Genomic DNA, 17,460 nt, shown 5'->3' on the forward strand with positions numbered 1-17,460 from the left:
TCCTTTGGGCGTTCAACGCCAGTTCCTTGCTTGTTTCTGGCGTTGAACGCCAGTCCTGAGCATGGTTTGGGCGTTCAGCGCCAGCCTTCCACCCAATTTCTGGCGTTTTAGCGCTAGAATTATTTTTCCCTGGGCTCTTACTGTCCTCAGATGGAATTTGGGTAGTTTGCTCATTTCTTGGCTTCCTGTTGCCTTAAGGTGGAGTATTTAATATTTTCCCACTTCTTAATTGAACTGCTTGGCATTCTTCTGTTATTTGTTTTGACAGCTGCTGCTTTGTTTGCTTTAATTGTTCTTCCATATTTATATTAGCCATCCTTAAAGAGATTCATTATCTCCTTATTTAAAGCCTTGGATGTCTAGCCTTAGCTGTGTCATCCGTTTTGGAGGAAAGTATTGATTCAGGAATTTTTCTGTCAGCTGTTTCCATGTCTTTATGCTAGCCTTAGGTTGGTTATTTAATCACCTCTTAGCTTGGTCTTTTACAGCAAATGGGAACAGTAATAATCTGTAGACATCATGATCTACTTCCTTATTATGTACTGTGTCAGCAATTTGTAAAAACTGTGCCAGAAACTCTGTAGGTTCTTCCTGTGGAAGACCGGAATACTGGCAACTTTGCTGCACCATGATAATGAGCTGAGGATTCAACTCAAAGCTACTGACTCCAATGGAGGGTATACTGATACTACTCCCATATGAAGCAGTGGTGGGGTTAGCATATGACCCTTGAGTCCTTCTGGACTGTTCATTTCCACTTAGATCCATGATGGGGAAAGGGAGATGATGTAAAATAGAGAAAAAAATATTTTTATTTATTTATTTATTTCGAAAATAAAATAAATTAAAATAAAATAAATAAAAATGGGTGAAGATTTTCGAAAAATGGAGAGAGAGAAAGAAAAAAAAATTGGTTAGGAAGTTTTGAAAAAGATATGATTTGAAAAATTTTGACCAAGTCAACCCAAGTAATTCGAAAATTATGAGAAAAGATAAGATAGAAGATATGATTTGTAAAAGATAAATATGATAGGAAAAAGATGTAATTAAAAAATATAAAAAATATTTGAAAAAGATAAATTTGTTTTGAAAAAGATATTATGAAGATTTGAAAAAGATATTTATGAGTTGAAAAAATTTTAAGAAGGAAAAGATATAGATTTGTTTTGAAAAAGATATAAATTTTTTTTAAAATCTTAAAAGGATAAGATTTGAAAAATTTTGAAATTGAAATCTGAATTTTTAAAAAAAATTCGAAAATATGGCTTAAAAATAGTTAGAAAAGATATTTTTTTTTGAATTTTGAATTTTATGATGAAAGAGAAAAACACATAAAAGACACAAGACTTAAAATTTTTAGATCTAATGCTCCTTGTTTTCGAAAATTTTGGAGGAAAAACACCAAGGAACACCAAACTTAAGAATTTTAAGATCAAGACACAAAGAAGACTTAAGAACACTTTGAAGATTCACAAGAACACCAAGAACAAAAGAAAGAACACCAAACTTCAAATTTTTAGAAGACCAAAATAACTTTTCGAAAATTATATAAAGATTAACAAGAAAACACCAAACTTAAAGTTTGGCACAAGATTAAATCAAGAAAAATTATTTTTGAAAAAGATTTTTAATAGAACCGGTGCCCAATCATCAAGAACATAAACCAATGCTCTAGCCAATTGAACTGTAAATGTAACACTTGTTTTGAAGAGGGATATTTTCACTAACTAAAAATAAATTCCTTTTTGAAGACTAATGCTTTGGAAAAACACAAGAAAAACAAGAAAAGACACAGAACAAGAAAAACTAAAAATCAAACAAGACAAATAAACAAGAACAACTTGAAGATCAAAGAACACAAGTTCGAAAATTTAAAAGAAAAATATAGAATATGCAATTGACACCAAACTTAGAACAAGACACTAAACTCACGAAAAAAATTAAAAATTGATAAAGAAAAATAATATTTTTGAAAAATTTTTGAAAAGGAAATAAAGGACTCAAAATTTAATCACTCTATAGCAACAAAAATAAATTATTCCTAATCTAAGCAACAAAATAAACCTTTAGTTGTTCAAACTCAAACAATCCCCGGCAACGGTGCCAAAAACTTGGTGCACGAATTGTGAATCACATTTTTAACAATTCGTACCACTAACCAGCAAGTGTACTGGGTCGTCCAAGTAATACCTTACGTGAGTAAGAGTCGAATCCCACGGAGATTGTTGGTTTGAAGCAATCTCTGGTTATCTTGTAAATCTCAGTTAGGAGGTCAATTATAATTATCAGTTGACTTGCAAATGAACAAGGGAACATAAAATAAATATTTGGTATGCAGTAATGGAGAATATGTTGGAGTTTTGGAGATGCTTTGTCTTCTGAATCTCTGCTTTCTCCTTGTCTTCTTCTTCACGCACGCAAAGTTCCTCCTATGGCAAGCTGTGTGTTGGTGGATCACCGTTGTCAATGGTTACCATCCGTCCTCTCAGTGAAAAAGGTCCAGGTGTGCTGTCACCGCACGGCTAATCATCTGTCGGTTCTCGATCATGTCAGAATAGGATCCATTGATCCTTTTGCGTCTGTCACTACGCCCAACACTCGGGAGTTTGAAGCTCGTCACAGTCATTCAATCCCTGAATCCTACTCGGAATACCACAGACAAGGTTTAGACTTTCTGGATTCTCAAGAATGCTGCCAATGGATTCTAGCTTATACCACGAAGATTCTGATTAAGGAATCCAAGAGATATTCATTCAATTGAAAGTAGAACGGAGGTGATTGTCAGGCACGCGTTCATAGGTTGAGAATGGTGATGACTGTCACGGATCATCACATCCATCATATTGAAGTGCGAATGAACATCTTAGATAGAAACAAGCGTGTTTGAATAGAAAACAGAAATAGTTGCATTAATTCATCGAAACACAACAGAGCTCCTCACCCCCAACAATGGAGTTTAGAGACTCATGCCGTTAGAGATTACAAAGTTCAGATCTAAAATGTCATGAGATGCAAAATAAATCTCTAAAAGTTGTTTAAATACTAAACTAGTAACCTAGGTTTACATAAAATGAGTAAACTATGATAGATAGCGCAGAAATCTACTTCTGGGGCCCACTTGGTGTGTGCTGGGGCTGAGACTTAAGCTTCTCATGTGCTTGGGCTATTTTGGGCGTTAAACGCCAGGTTGTAACCTGTTTCTGGCATTGAACTCCAACTTGTAACTTGTTTCTGGCGTTGGACGCCAGACTGCAACATGGAACTGGCGTTGAATGCCAGTTTACGTCGTCCATCCTTGAGCAAAGTATGAACTATTATATATTGCTGGAAAACCCTGGATGTCTACTTTCCAACGCAATGAGAGCGCGCCATTTGGAGTTCTGTAGCTACAGAAAATCCAGTTTGAGTGCAGGGAGGTCAGAATCCAACAGCATCAGCAGTCCTTTTTTAGCCTGAATCAGATTTTAGCTCAGCTCCCTCAATTTCAACCAGAAAATATCTGAAATCACAGAAAAATACACAAATTCATAGTAAAGTCCAGAAATATGATTTTTAATTAAAAACTAATAAAAATATACTAAAAACCAACTAAATCATGCTAAAAACTAAGTAAAAACAATGCCAAAAAGCGTATAAATTATCCGCTCATCAAAGACCCAACCACAAAAGACATAAAATACTCTAAAATTAAGATCCTTAAAGTAATAACCTTGTCAGAATAGGAATGACCTCCCTTTCACTGTAAAAGTTTTACTAGAAAATTCGAACCTCAAAATTACTCCTATTATGATTACATAGATGCCTAGTGGTACACTCTATATCTTTCTCCAAATCCACATTCCTGGTTTATGGTTTCGCAAGAGAATTTTTCTATAATTTTCTAAGTGATTTCAAGTATGGTTCCAAGAGTTCAGACCAATAGAAGCTATTTTTCCAAAAGAGGCTATCATGCTTATGAATATTTTAAAAATAAAACCTCACTTTTAGAAGGATATAAGTTGATTTTCTTCATTTCCACTATAAAAATATGTTGGATTATGACCTGAGAATATGACTCCGCTAGATATGAAGACACTGCAAATATACAATATTTAAGTAGAAACATAAAAGTAAAATGGTGGAACAAATCCATCATTAACCTAATAAGTAAAAGGGCCATTGACAATTGGATGACTATATCTAAAAAAAGATTAGAACCCCCAAGCCACAGTTTGGGGTTTGAAAAATATCATACGAAAAAAAGACTCTTTTCTTAGCCCATAAAAAATAGATGATGGCGGCCCTTACAACAGCTACCTCAGAAGAAGACAAAGAAGACAAAGAAGTTTAGTCCAGTCTAGGACTGTAAATACTAGACACCCAAGATCTATTTGTATATTTAAAAAAAAAAAGAGTCCCAGAATCAGAAAATCAGACACTTGTTCAACAACAAAAGAAGAAGCGTCAAAACAGCTCAGAAATTGATAAAAGCATCACATGCAGAAAACAACAAAAACTCCCAACAGAATACTAACAGAATACTAGTAGAGTTATAAAACCAGCTATCAATTTTACAAAAACCATGACAGAGTTCCTGAATCACCCACAGAAATAGCAAGCAGATTTGTAAAACCAGGGATAAAATTATAAAAGAATAAGGGGAATAGCCCACTATAAAAAAGGGGTGAAGGAAGTTGTAAGGTATCCACATTTAAACACACAATCTCTCACACTCTGAAACACATTTAAGCTTTCGTTGCAATCTTTGTATTCTAAAAAATTATCCTTTTATTTCATTTGCTTTGGGTTTATTTGTGTAGATGTATATATTTGCTTTGGCTGGTTCTAGCTTTGCGAGCCGAGTTAGAAGCCTTGCTATATGTATATTTGGAATTCTTCTCTCATAGTTATCGTTTACGTGAGTGATGCAATTTTCTGTTTAACGCTTTGCTTAACTCTTCTTCACAGGCTTCTAGTTAAAATTTCTTTCAACTATTATTACATATATTTTTACTTTTAGAGGTCGTAATACCTTGTCAGTTGCCACCTCAGCTTTATGACTTAGGCATAAGTCTCTGTATGGTAGGATGTTACATTATGGTATCAGAGCAGTTTGTTCCCGTAGAGCCTGGAAAATCGACTGACTATGATTCTGAGCATACTCTGGCTGTGAGTACATGCTATTTAGGATGTCTGTTTGACATATATATAGCATAATTGTTCATGAGCATTACCTTTGGAGACTAGAAGTACTAGACTTTAGATATTAAAACTGATCACCTTATTATCAATTGTTTTGTGTGGACAAGACCCAAATGACATCTCATGGGCGTGAGTGAGATGATACGATTGACGATAGGACGGCTGCACAGATAACTGCTGACGTGATGAGACAACAAGCTTGAAACAGTGATAGAGGCGGTAATGGACCTGGTGATGAAAGAAACCGAAGGATTAGAACTCGTGCAACTGAATAAATGGTCGACATCATTTAGTTAGAGAGATAAAGAGACTCGAGGAATGTTCTGGTAGAGTACATGAATGACTAAGATTCTAGTGGCTTATAATCAGAGTAATGTTGCGGAAGCGCAGTGAATTTGGTGGCTCTAGAATTGCGGAGACGAGAGAAAGGAGACGTGGGATATGGAATGATATTGAAGGTTGTCGTAAGGTCAGAGATGGAAAGTGTTAGTGTGTGATTTAGGTTATTATGGGATTGACTCCGATTAAGGGATTGAAGTTGAGAAGGACTAGGGATTAACTTGAATTAGATGGAACTCTTGAAGGGTAGGAAAGTTTGCAGTCATCAAGAAAGAGTTAGACGAAACTAAGAATGAAACAGATAGGTTTAGCTTAGGCTTGAATTGGGAATAGGTTATTAAATTCATGTTTGAGAATGACAAAATGAATGGTAAGAGATCGGTTGAATTTGAGGGAGCGTATATTGAGAAATTAAGAGCAAATTTTCGAGGACAAAAATTTCAGTTGGGGGGTAGAATGTAAATTCTGAGTAATCAGTGAATAATTAGTTAATAAATTAGTTATTAATAAAATAAATTAGAAAATAGAATTTTATGATATAGTGAGGTAGAACTAATTAAAATATGAATTTTGACACTAATTTCAAAAAAATTGGCCCAAAATTGGGCGAACGGGCCGAACCAGTTGAACCAGGCCCGAAATGGCTCAAGGCCCAACCCATATGCCCAACCACATATAAGAAGAGCTAATTCTCTTCTTCCCTTCAGCTGAAGCAAATGCATGGTGAGGGAGGAGAAAGACAAACCCTAACACCATAAATCAAACCTCCATAACTTCTCGTTCCGAGCTCCGATCGCCACATCGTTTGCTGTCACGCGTCCAACGTGTCGAGCTCTACGAATCTATTAGAACAATTTCATAGATAAGTGATGAACGGATATTTTATACGCTTTTTGGCATCACTTTCATATAGTTTTTAGTAGTTTTATTTAGTTTTTATTAAGTTTTTATAGGTTTTTTAGTGTTAAATTTATATTTTTGGATTCTACTATGAGTTTTTGTATTTTTGTACAATTTCAAGTATTTTCTGGCTGAAATTGAGGAGCTAGAGCAGAAGTCTGATTCAGAGACAGAGAAAGCACTGCAGATGCTGTCCAGATCTGACCTTTCTGTATTCGAAAAGCTTTTCTGGAGATACAGAAGTCCAAATGGAGCACTCTCAATGGCTGGAAAGATGACTTCCAGAGCTTTCCAAAAATATATAATAGTCTATACTTTGTTTTGGATTAGAAGGCCCAAAACTGGCATCCAACGCCAGCTTCCTGCCCCCTTCCAAGCATCCAGCGCCCAAAGAGCAGAGACCAATGTACAAACGCCCAAAGAGGACCCCCTAGCTGGCGTTCCACACCCAAGAGACCTCATAGCACATGGATCTCATCAAAGCTCGGCCCAAACACTCACCAAGTGGGCCCCAGAAGTGGATTTTAGCACTAAATAGACTATTTTACCCTTACTAGTCATCTATTTAGTATTTAAAGTGTATTTTACATAATCATACAGACATCACGCACACCATTCAGAATTATTTTTGTTTTACATTGTATTTCACTTTTAGTATGAGTTTCTAAACCTCCTATGAATTAATAAAAGTACTACTGTTTCTCTTCGATCCGTGTTAGATTAATTCTAAGATGTATATCCAATCTTCATCATGGTGAATAGGATGATCTAACAAATTAGCTCTGTTCATCACATTAAGACGAACGTGCCTGACAAACACCCGCGTCTACCTGGGTTCAGAGTGCATCTTTCACCAGACAATGACAAACCAACAACTATGTTTATACATCTCTCAGACGGCTAATCCATGACTTCATTGGAAACTTCTTGAGACATAAGTTCAGCCAATTTCTGAGGAGATTAGGGTCTCTGTGGTAGAGGCTAGAACCCAAAGGTGCAACATTCTCTGATCCGGAAGATCTGACCTTGTCTGTGGCGTTTTGAGTAGGATCATTAAGGAGAACGGACTGTACGAGCTTCACCCTCAATCAGAATGGATCCGCACTAAACCCCATCAGATCTGGAGGAGCATTGGTGGCCTCTCAACCGGCGTCAATCACATACAGCCTGCCATTGAAGAAATCATTCACAAGCAAAGAGAGCAGTAGTACCAGAGTTAATTCAGAAAGACAAAGCAACTCCAATTCTTAACTCTATTCCTATCTCTATTTATATATTATACCTTTTTCTTTATTCCTTTTATAAGTAGTTTCTCTTTATGAATGAAAACATATAAAACTTCTGATCTACCTGACTAAGACCTGCAAGATAACCATAGATTACTTCAAACCACAATCCTCGTAGGATCGACCCTGACTCGCTCAGGTATTACTTGGATGACCTAGTGCACTTGCTGATATTGCTATACAGAAAGTGTGGGGATTCATACGCACCAGTAAGTCACACCACTCATCCCAGCCTCTCAGTCTCTTAAAATTTCAAAATTTTGGGGTTTTGGTTATTAAAATTTGGTGTCTTGATGTTTAGGCTCAAACTAGCTTGAGGAGCTTGTGGGTTCTTGTTTAATCAAGACATATATAAGGTGAGAACTCTCAAAATTTTAGAAATTCTAGTTTATATTAGTTTTGGTATTGAATTTGGATGTGATATATGTGAATTAGGCTTTTATATGTGTATGTTGAAGTTGATTGAGCACTTTGGAGGCTTGGTAGAGTTTAAGAGGCTTTGCCTTGGAGATTTTGAGCTTTGAGGGTTGTTTTTGGTGCCTTGGTGGTGTTTCGGGTTATACGTGGAAATCAGCCAAGGTATGGTTTATGTTTCGTGTATATAATATTTAATGTTCTGTGAAAACTTAGGCTAGATGACCATAGGATAAGCTAGAATGCACGGAAATATACAATGCCTAGTATCCTTGAAATTTATAATGTGAGTTGGTTATGTGATGGTGATTGTCGCTATATTGATAATAGTGTGAAAAGTGATTGAGTTGGTGATGATATGATTATACATATTGAGTAGTGCATGATAAAATTGTTGAGGCAAAAAATTGTGTATTTTTTATGTATGATGGATGATAAAATGGTGTAAAGTTAAGTTGCTGGGATATTGTATCTATTAGGGTTGATTTCAGGTGTGGAATGGTTGATGTATGAATGGTAAATCAATGAAATAGAGGTTTAAAAGGGTTTGTGAAAAGTTGGTTTTGGCCGAACTTCGGCGAGCTATAACTTGGCTTCCAGACTTTCAAATTGTTTCAAACTTGTTTTGTATGAAAATTGAGTCTGTGAAGTTTATGCCGTTCAAAGAACGGAGGAAAAATGATTTAAAAAAGAAAAATTATGCGCGTCGGAAGTTTGAAGTTTGAAATGGTAAATCTATAGGTTTTGGACTTGGTAAAATTTTTAGAAAAACGTACACCCACGCGTACGCGTGGTCCTGTTTTCTGCAAGACCAGATTTTGAGTTTTTCAAACCGAATTTTAAGCTTCTCAACTTCTATTTTCATCCTTTTAGTCTCAAATCTTAGTATGAGGTCTAATATTAGGATGGAGATAGGAAATTAAGATAGCTTGGGGATGAAGTAAAGTAGGAAAAGTGGTGGAATAAATATGGAAATGAGTATAATTGGAGTATATATGATATTACGGCATGTATGATATGTGTTTCAAAGATTATAATGGTTATGAATATCATTGTGGCATTATATACTCAATTGATCTGAGATACGAGTTTTCCTGGGTAAAGTACTGTGGCTTGCCCCCACGTGTTCCAGGTCAAACTCGATACTCTGTTGACCTTACAATGTAAGATGTGACCGGGCACTCTAAATTCCCAGGAAGGTTGACCCCCATTGAGAAATTTTATTATATTTGAGAAAAAGCTATGTATAGACTCTTGGAATGCGCATTAGGGGACAGTCCATGGTTTAGGAAACCGGACTTGTTGGGTTGGCTTGATAACTGACAGATAAGCCTCATCAGCCATAGGACAAGCATGCACCATATGCATATTACCTGAATTACTTGTTTGTGCATTAACTAAGTGTGCCTAAATGTATTTGCTATGCTAATTGTATAATTGTTATCTGCAGTACCTGTACTCTTCTTGTGTTTGATTTTATCTGTTTAACTGTGCGTGATATACCATTGGAGATGGAGGTAAGGAGGAAAGGTGGAAGGAAATAGGATTAAGGTTAAGTTGTGTTAGACTTGGATATTTCTAGAAAGCCACCCCCTTTATGGTTTCTGTTTAATACTTTAAGGCTTGATAATCTGAGTGTCGGCGTTCTAGGATTGCCTCTGGCATTCCCAGAACCTTATATAGTATATGCGTGGCATCTTTACTATGCTGAGAACCTCCGATTCTTACCCCAAACTGTGTTGTTATTTTCAGATGCAGGTCGAGAGGCTCCTCGCTAGGCGTCTGGACTTCTGAAATATTCTCCGACCAGCCTTAGCTTCGCAGGCTGAGTTAGGAGCTCGTTATTCTGTACTTTTGACCATCTATTCCCGCTTTCTACTTAGTTACACCTATGAATATCTAGGTTTCTTAGTATGCAAGTAATCTCATTTCCTGAGCGTTGCATTTTTTATTTTGCGTTATATATATATTGTTTTAAAGGTCGTAATACCACACCACCTCTGTTTTACGGCTTAAGCGTAAAGCTTTCTGTGGTAGGGTGTTACATAATTGCTATCATAGTCATACTATACATTAGATCTAGAATAGCTTATTCACTTAACCCATCTAAGTTTCATTCCACTAAATCAGACCCAGTAAAACTATTTTATACTAATTGTGTTCTTTCTTCAAGGTTCACATAAGCTGGAGTTGGTTTTGGATAGTAATTCCTTAGTTTTAGATAACATTAATTCTTATGTGTCATCTTGTTAATTTCTATTGTATTAATAGCTGTTTTTCCTTGACTTATAGACTTATATATAGGTTTTTCTATGGGATTAATTTGTTCATGTTTATGTTCAATTCTTTGTAATTGATTTTTCATAATATCTAGGACCGTATTAGTGTAGTTAAGCTATTAATGTACCTTTTTAATATCTCTTTTGTTTATACTTTCTTTTATTCCACTGTCTTTATAGGGAGTGGCTTTTAGTTTTAAATTTTGAGCTACTTGTAGTATTATAGTTTCTTTTGGTGGATATTAGGATTCTATCATTTATCCTATGCTAGTTTTTCAAATAGTGGTTGTCTTATTTAGAGGATAAAACTCTTTATTAAAATCTTGAAAGTAGTTTTTGAACCAGTCAAAGAAGTAAAAATTAATTTTATTTTTTATTAAGTAATCATAAAAATTTTTACTTGTTTCTATAGTTTTTTTCAGAATATTTAGTAAAATACTATTTTTTTAATCCCGTATTATATTTTGCATTAAAATCCTTACTAATCTAATTTTTATCAATTTCCAAAGGTTCCTCTTTTATTATAACTCCTAGAATTTGAGAGGAAGTTGATGAGTAATTAGTTTCAGTCCTATATAAAGGAGTTGTTATATTTGGTCTATTGTTATTTATTCCTATAACTTCTTTGTTTATAATAGAATTATCTATAGAGTGTCTAGGAGTAATTTTTTCTTTATTCTGGTAGTTCGGTATTTTGACTGATTGTGACCTACTTATTTTTGTTCTATTGGACCTTCTCTAATAATTTCTCTAATTTATGTGTTTTCTATTTTTTCTTCTTCTATTACATCTTTTAGAATCCATTTTTCAGGGATATTCTTCATTGGTTCTTCATGTTGGAGTTTTTTAGGTGTTTGAACAAAAGACCTTCGTAAATTAGCATGAATAATAATAGTTCTATCCTTTTTCTCTTCTAGTCATAAAATTGTAGTTTACCCTTAATAATTTTGTAATATATTCTATAAATTACTTCAAAAGAATCATATTTTTCATCAATAATATCTTTAGGTATTTTAATATATAATTTAAGAGCTTCAGAGGTATATTCATTTTTAAGACTCATGAAAAAGTTTGGATAACAATTAAAAAATACTGAACCATCATGACAATTACTTTCTAGTATAGCAATCAGCGAATCTCTAAATTTTTTGAATCTTGTATCTCGTAAAATTATTAAATTAGGTATGTTGATTCGTAGTTTAAAGTTAGGCTTGGCGGCTACTTGGATAAGTCCTATATAAATTAAATTATAACTTTTTCTTGGTGTTTTTTTAGTTTTTCCTCTTCTAAAATGTTTATAATATGTTTATCACTAGTTCTTGGGTAGCTATATTCTAACATATGTATTTTATTATTAGTTTGTTCCTAAAACGCTTATCTTTTATAAACTTTGTTTTTACTTTTAAGGGGTACATACCAATTTTGAAACTTTTCTTCTAATTTTACTACTTGTAGTTCTGATGATGAACTTGAAGCTTTATTATCATTACTCCTTATTATTATTGAATTATTCTTTCCTTTATTTAGTTCAGCTAAAGTTTTTAAAATCCTAGCCATTATATCTTTTTCAAAGACTTATGCTACAGGACCACCCTAGCTGACCAATGGATTTACTACCTTCAAGGAGGACTTACCACCAGGCTTGCTCATTGGGCTGACCAATGTATAAATGGCTTTCACCGCTACAATTATCTTTGAAAGATTATAGGATAGAGTTTAAAATATCTTTAGTTGCTTACACAAAGTTTAGAATAATAGCATAAGAGTAAGGATATTAAAAAACTATAAAACATAATATTAAGTGCATGTTATTGATTAGGAGAGAGTTTCTCAGTTTGAGGTACCTTCTCCAAAGAAAGATTGAGTTTTAGGTTGTAGTTTGTTCTATTTAAATTCTGAACTTTATATTTTCTTGAGATAGAACAATAGAAACGGAGTTTTTGGGTTAAACTCCACCCTCAATTATTAGGATCAGTTGTTTAGTAGACAACCCGCTTTTCTTTTCTTCTCCTATCAATATGATTAAATGGAGGCCTCATGAGAGGACACAAGCACTGGGCTAGAAGAAGATACCAGAACCAAGCTTTCACTTGGCTCTGATACCAACTTTTACAAGGATCTTATTAGTAACGTAAATATGTAGTTCTATTAAAGTAATATGATTACATATTTAATAATATAATAACATATAATAATTTTTTGTATAATATAATATTTAATAATGTATTTTAATAATTTTTTCTACAACTTAATATTTAGTAATATGATTACATATATAATTCTGTATTTTTAATTAAATTAGTTAAATATTATAAAATAAAAATAAATACATAATAATACTAAATAACTTTTTTAAAATAAAATTATGATCTTTTAACAAAATATATTTATAATAAACTAAAAGTATTGGAATGAACATAAATTTGAATATTCATGCATCACCCACTAGATTAAGTATACCCATATCAAAATATACCACTTAGAGTTTACTACTGATAAACTACTAAAAATCAAAATATTATATCTTACATAAGTATCCTATAATAAAAGTTATTACTCAATTATACATCTATCAATTCTCAATACTACAACATCTTTGCCAATAAACCATCATGATAAACAGCTTAATTTTCATCAACATCCTCAAAATTATTGTAACACCCTACCACACAGAGCTTTACACTCAAGATGTAAAATAGAGGTGGCGAGTCGCTACGCATCAATCGCGTAAGCGATATACGTAAACCAGATAGGATAAAAGTAAAGCAAACATAAATACAAAAAAAAAAAAGAATTCCAAGATACAGATAACGAAGTCTCTGGCCCGGCTCGCGAAGTTAAAACCGGACAGAGCATATAAACATATATACATATATACATGAGAATCCCAAAATGACCCAGAATACTGTTTATAGAACCTGTTTCTCTGAATCAACCTCTAAGAGGGATAAAACATAATATATACAATGAAGATATAAAGTATCTACATATATATCGAAAACCAAAATAGAATCTCCAAAAAAGCTAGAATCCTTCGCTTAAGAAACTTCCAGAATGCCTTAACGAGGTGTCTCACGTCCTGCATCTGAAAACTACAAAATATATATGGGATGAGAACCAGAGGTTCTCGGCATGGTAACGGTGCCCACATAACTAACATATAATGTCCCAGAAAAGCCGAAGGTAATCCTAGAACTTCTGACAATAGATTCAAACTTAAAACTAAAATTTATGACGATAAAATAAGGTGATGTATCTAAGTTTAAGGATTCCTAATTTTTATCACAATTCTAACCTAAGTCCCTAAGTTCACCGCCTTTCTTCCAACCCTCCGAAACACTGGTGCACAGACAAACATTGCATACAAAGAAAACACAAGTAGTTTACAATTACAGCAGGTAGCAAGTTTATCAAGTAAGCATAATAATCATATAGGTAGGCCCAATTAATGCACAATCTCATGTTGGTAACTTTGACAGAACCCGACACACCCGGTAGCTAACCCGGATATTGTCTCTCTGATATGCCTCCACACTCTTGGGATATAGTACCCGTCACACTCTCGAGATATAGTGCTCGCCACACTCATGGGATATAGTGCCGTCGCATTACCCAGGACAAAGTGTTCCCACATTCTTGGGATATAGCGCCCGCTGATGACTTACATCATCTACCTCTTTCTATTATCTAAAAAGATCATAGAATTGGTAAAATCTCATTCAAGTGATGCAATTATATGAACTATATAATGAATTTATGGGACATTGCTTTGAAATGAGTCTTGCTTGAATTTCAAGTGAAAAGAGCAACAAAGGATGAAGAAAGCAAGAAAAAGAAGAAAACAGAGAGAGCATTGGATACAGGGGAGTGCCTTTGGCGCTGCGCTTTGCACAACAATGCCAGGCAGCATCAAGAGAGCGCTATGTTCTCCCCAAGAGCGCACCATAGCCCAAAACAGCGCCTTTGGTGCTACATTTATTCAAAGAGCACTATGCAACATCAGAGGAGTGCCTCTGGCGCTGCGCTTTCTTCTCAAAGGCGCTATGCACCTCCAGGAAGATCGCTTTTGGCATTACGTTTTTACCAAGAGCGCCTGCGATAGCCGAGTGGGAAAATTTGGCTGGTGACGTGTACGCGTGGGTGACGCGTACGTGTGAGAGTGACATTTTTGAAAGGTCACGCGCATGCGTGGGTGACGCGTACGCGTGAAAGTGCTATTTTTGAAGACAACGCTTATGCATGGACGAGGTGTACGCGTGGAAGAGCACCTTTGGCACTAACGCTATGTTTTTCCCAAAAGCGCCGAAGATCACGCGCACGCATGGACGACGCGTACGCATGACAAATGCCAAAAAGCTTGATGACGCGCACGCATGGGTGACGCGCATGCATGGGTGACGTGTACGCGTGAGTGTAGGAATACTACGCTTTCCTGAAAAACGCTACGCCAGCCTGGGAGCCGAATATTTTACACTAATTGAAACTGTGAAAGGCCCACTTTGAGAAACTTGCAAGTACACCTGAAGCCAGTGAATTTGTATAAATAGGTGGCACCCTGAATTTAAAAGGGACTTTTAGCTTTTCAGACTTTTGGACTTTTGGAACTTTTACCTTTCTTTTATTTTATACTTAGTTTGATATCCAGTTTTGAAATTCTGTTCGTACTGGAAGCTATGAGTAGCTAACTTCCCTCTCATTGGGGGAGGGAGCTCTATTGTACTTGATGGATTAATTGATAGTGAATTTCTTCTTCTCTTCTCTCTCTTTGATTTTCTAAAAGGAATTTCGTTCTTCGTGCTTAGTGTTCAATCATCTTGGAAAAGAGGTTGAATGCAAATTGGGTTTCATGGGAGCCTTGGAAAAGGAAAAATGAAACCATGCTTGAAATCCCTTCTCACATTGAGTAGATCTGGATTTTGGGATTGGATATGGTGACATGAAATCTACCCAAATATTTGGATCTATGAGGATGTGTGGTAAAATCAAGGACCAAGCTTATCTCTCTTCATGAGCAATTAGACCAAGGAATTGGCTGATTATCAAGATTTGAGAGATTGAATCACCAAAGAATTGGGGTTCAATCAATCATGATTGCCAAGAGGTCAATGAGTTGCATGATTGAAGATGAGATGATCCGAATTTAATCCAAAGAGAGCAGTATCTCCCGACTCCAATGAATCTTCCCTATCCTTATCTTCCTTGTTCTTTCATAGCTTTGTTTCATTTCTGCTATTAACCCATTCCCCATTTATAATTCAGTCATTTATGTTTCTTCCATTTACTATCATGTTCTTTACATTTCTGCACTTTATTGCTTTCTTTTATCTTTAAGTCATTTATAATTCTGCTATTTAGAATTCTGCACTCAACAATTCTTTTTGATTAGCTTGACTAAATCACCCAGTAACTAAAGTTGTTCAATCAATCAATCTCTGTGGGATTCGACCTCACTCATTGTGAGTTATTAATTAACGATAATTTGGTATACTTGCCAAAGACGGGTTCATTATAGTGATATAGTGAATTTTCGGTCATCACCTGCTATGCTCTCGGGATATAGTGCCCGTCACACTCATGGGAGATAGTGTCTGACACACTTTTCAGGGTAAGGTGCTCCCACACTCTTGGGATATAACACCCGCCACACTCTCGGGATATAGTGCCCATCACACTCATGGGATATAGTGGCCGACACACCTTACAACAGAGAGAAAACTCAAACATACTCATCATTAACAATCTCAATCAGGCCTCAATTATCATATTCATTCATAATCATTCGTATTAACTTAAGCTTTATTATTAAGCTTTTTAGTCTTTGCTCTCTTCTCATGTGGCAGATATCCCTTTAATCCTTCTCAAAACTTATTAACATAAGCTTTATTATTAAGTTTTTATAAATTATTTTGTATCTCGAAACTTTTTAAAATATTTATATTTTTATCCCAACATAGTTTATAAATTACTAAATATCCTTATATATAATATAATTATCAAAATAAGCTTGTACCTTTTATAGAATACCCATTTTACCCCTGAACTTCTTAATTATAATCCAAAATATCCAGAACTTATATAATTACAAAACTAACTTTGATTTTTATTAAATTACTATTTCAATCTCAAAAATAAATTTTTATTTCCATAATTATAGCTTTACCAAAGGACCGAACCCCATTTTTAAAACTCTTCAAGTTTTCTGCTTCATTTTTAAGTCCGTTTTTTAGTTTTACAGTTATCGATTTTTCATAAATTTTAATTTAATCTCTCGATGATCAAACCTCATCAATTTTCTCAATATTCAAGTTTAACAACAGCCCTCAAATCAGACCACAATAGATCAGTTTGGTAGCCTCATCAAAAGTGCATGCCAAATAAAAAATGACCTTATCAAAATTTTCAAGAATTATTGGGGATAAAATCAAACAAGAAAAGAATCAAACTAGAATTTCTTTAAAAGATTCAAAATGATAACATCAAGAAAATATTATAAGATATAATGTATTGCAACAAAACGAATTCAAATTTTCGTCAAGAAATTACTCCTTTTGTATAAAGGAACGCAAAATTAAAAAAAAAATGATAAAGTCAAGAACCTACGAGATAGATAGGAATAAAATTGAAGTAAAATATGTGGATGCAGAACATGGAGCGAAAAAATTTCAATCACATAATCAGCTTACTACTCATTGTAACTCTCAGATTCAAAATTGTCTAAGATTTAGGGATTGTGCGTTGCACGAAAACAAATTTAAGATCAGATCAAAGAGTACAAGATTAGAGAAAAATATGAACAATAATATAGATTGATACTCCTAGAAGATTCATGAAAACACTCAGGAATATAATTAAGTAAGGATATATATGAATAATGGAGGATACCTACAAGATGATCAGAACATGGTTCAAGAAAAATATTCGAAACAAGGAATTTCAATGAATACAGTAAAAGGGAGCGATGTGCCAACTCACGCGACTCAAGAAAGATTCTTAAGTCAAAACTAAGAAAGAAAAGTAACCTCTAATATTCCTAAACCTTGTGATCTGCCATACCTATTACT

The sequence above is a fragment of the Arachis ipaensis genome, chromosome B02 (assembly GCF_000816755.2).
Source record: "Arachis ipaensis cultivar K30076 chromosome B02, Araip1.1, whole genome shotgun sequence".
In the NCBI taxonomy this organism is placed as follows: Eukaryota; Viridiplantae; Streptophyta; class Magnoliopsida; order Fabales; family Fabaceae; genus Arachis; species Arachis ipaensis.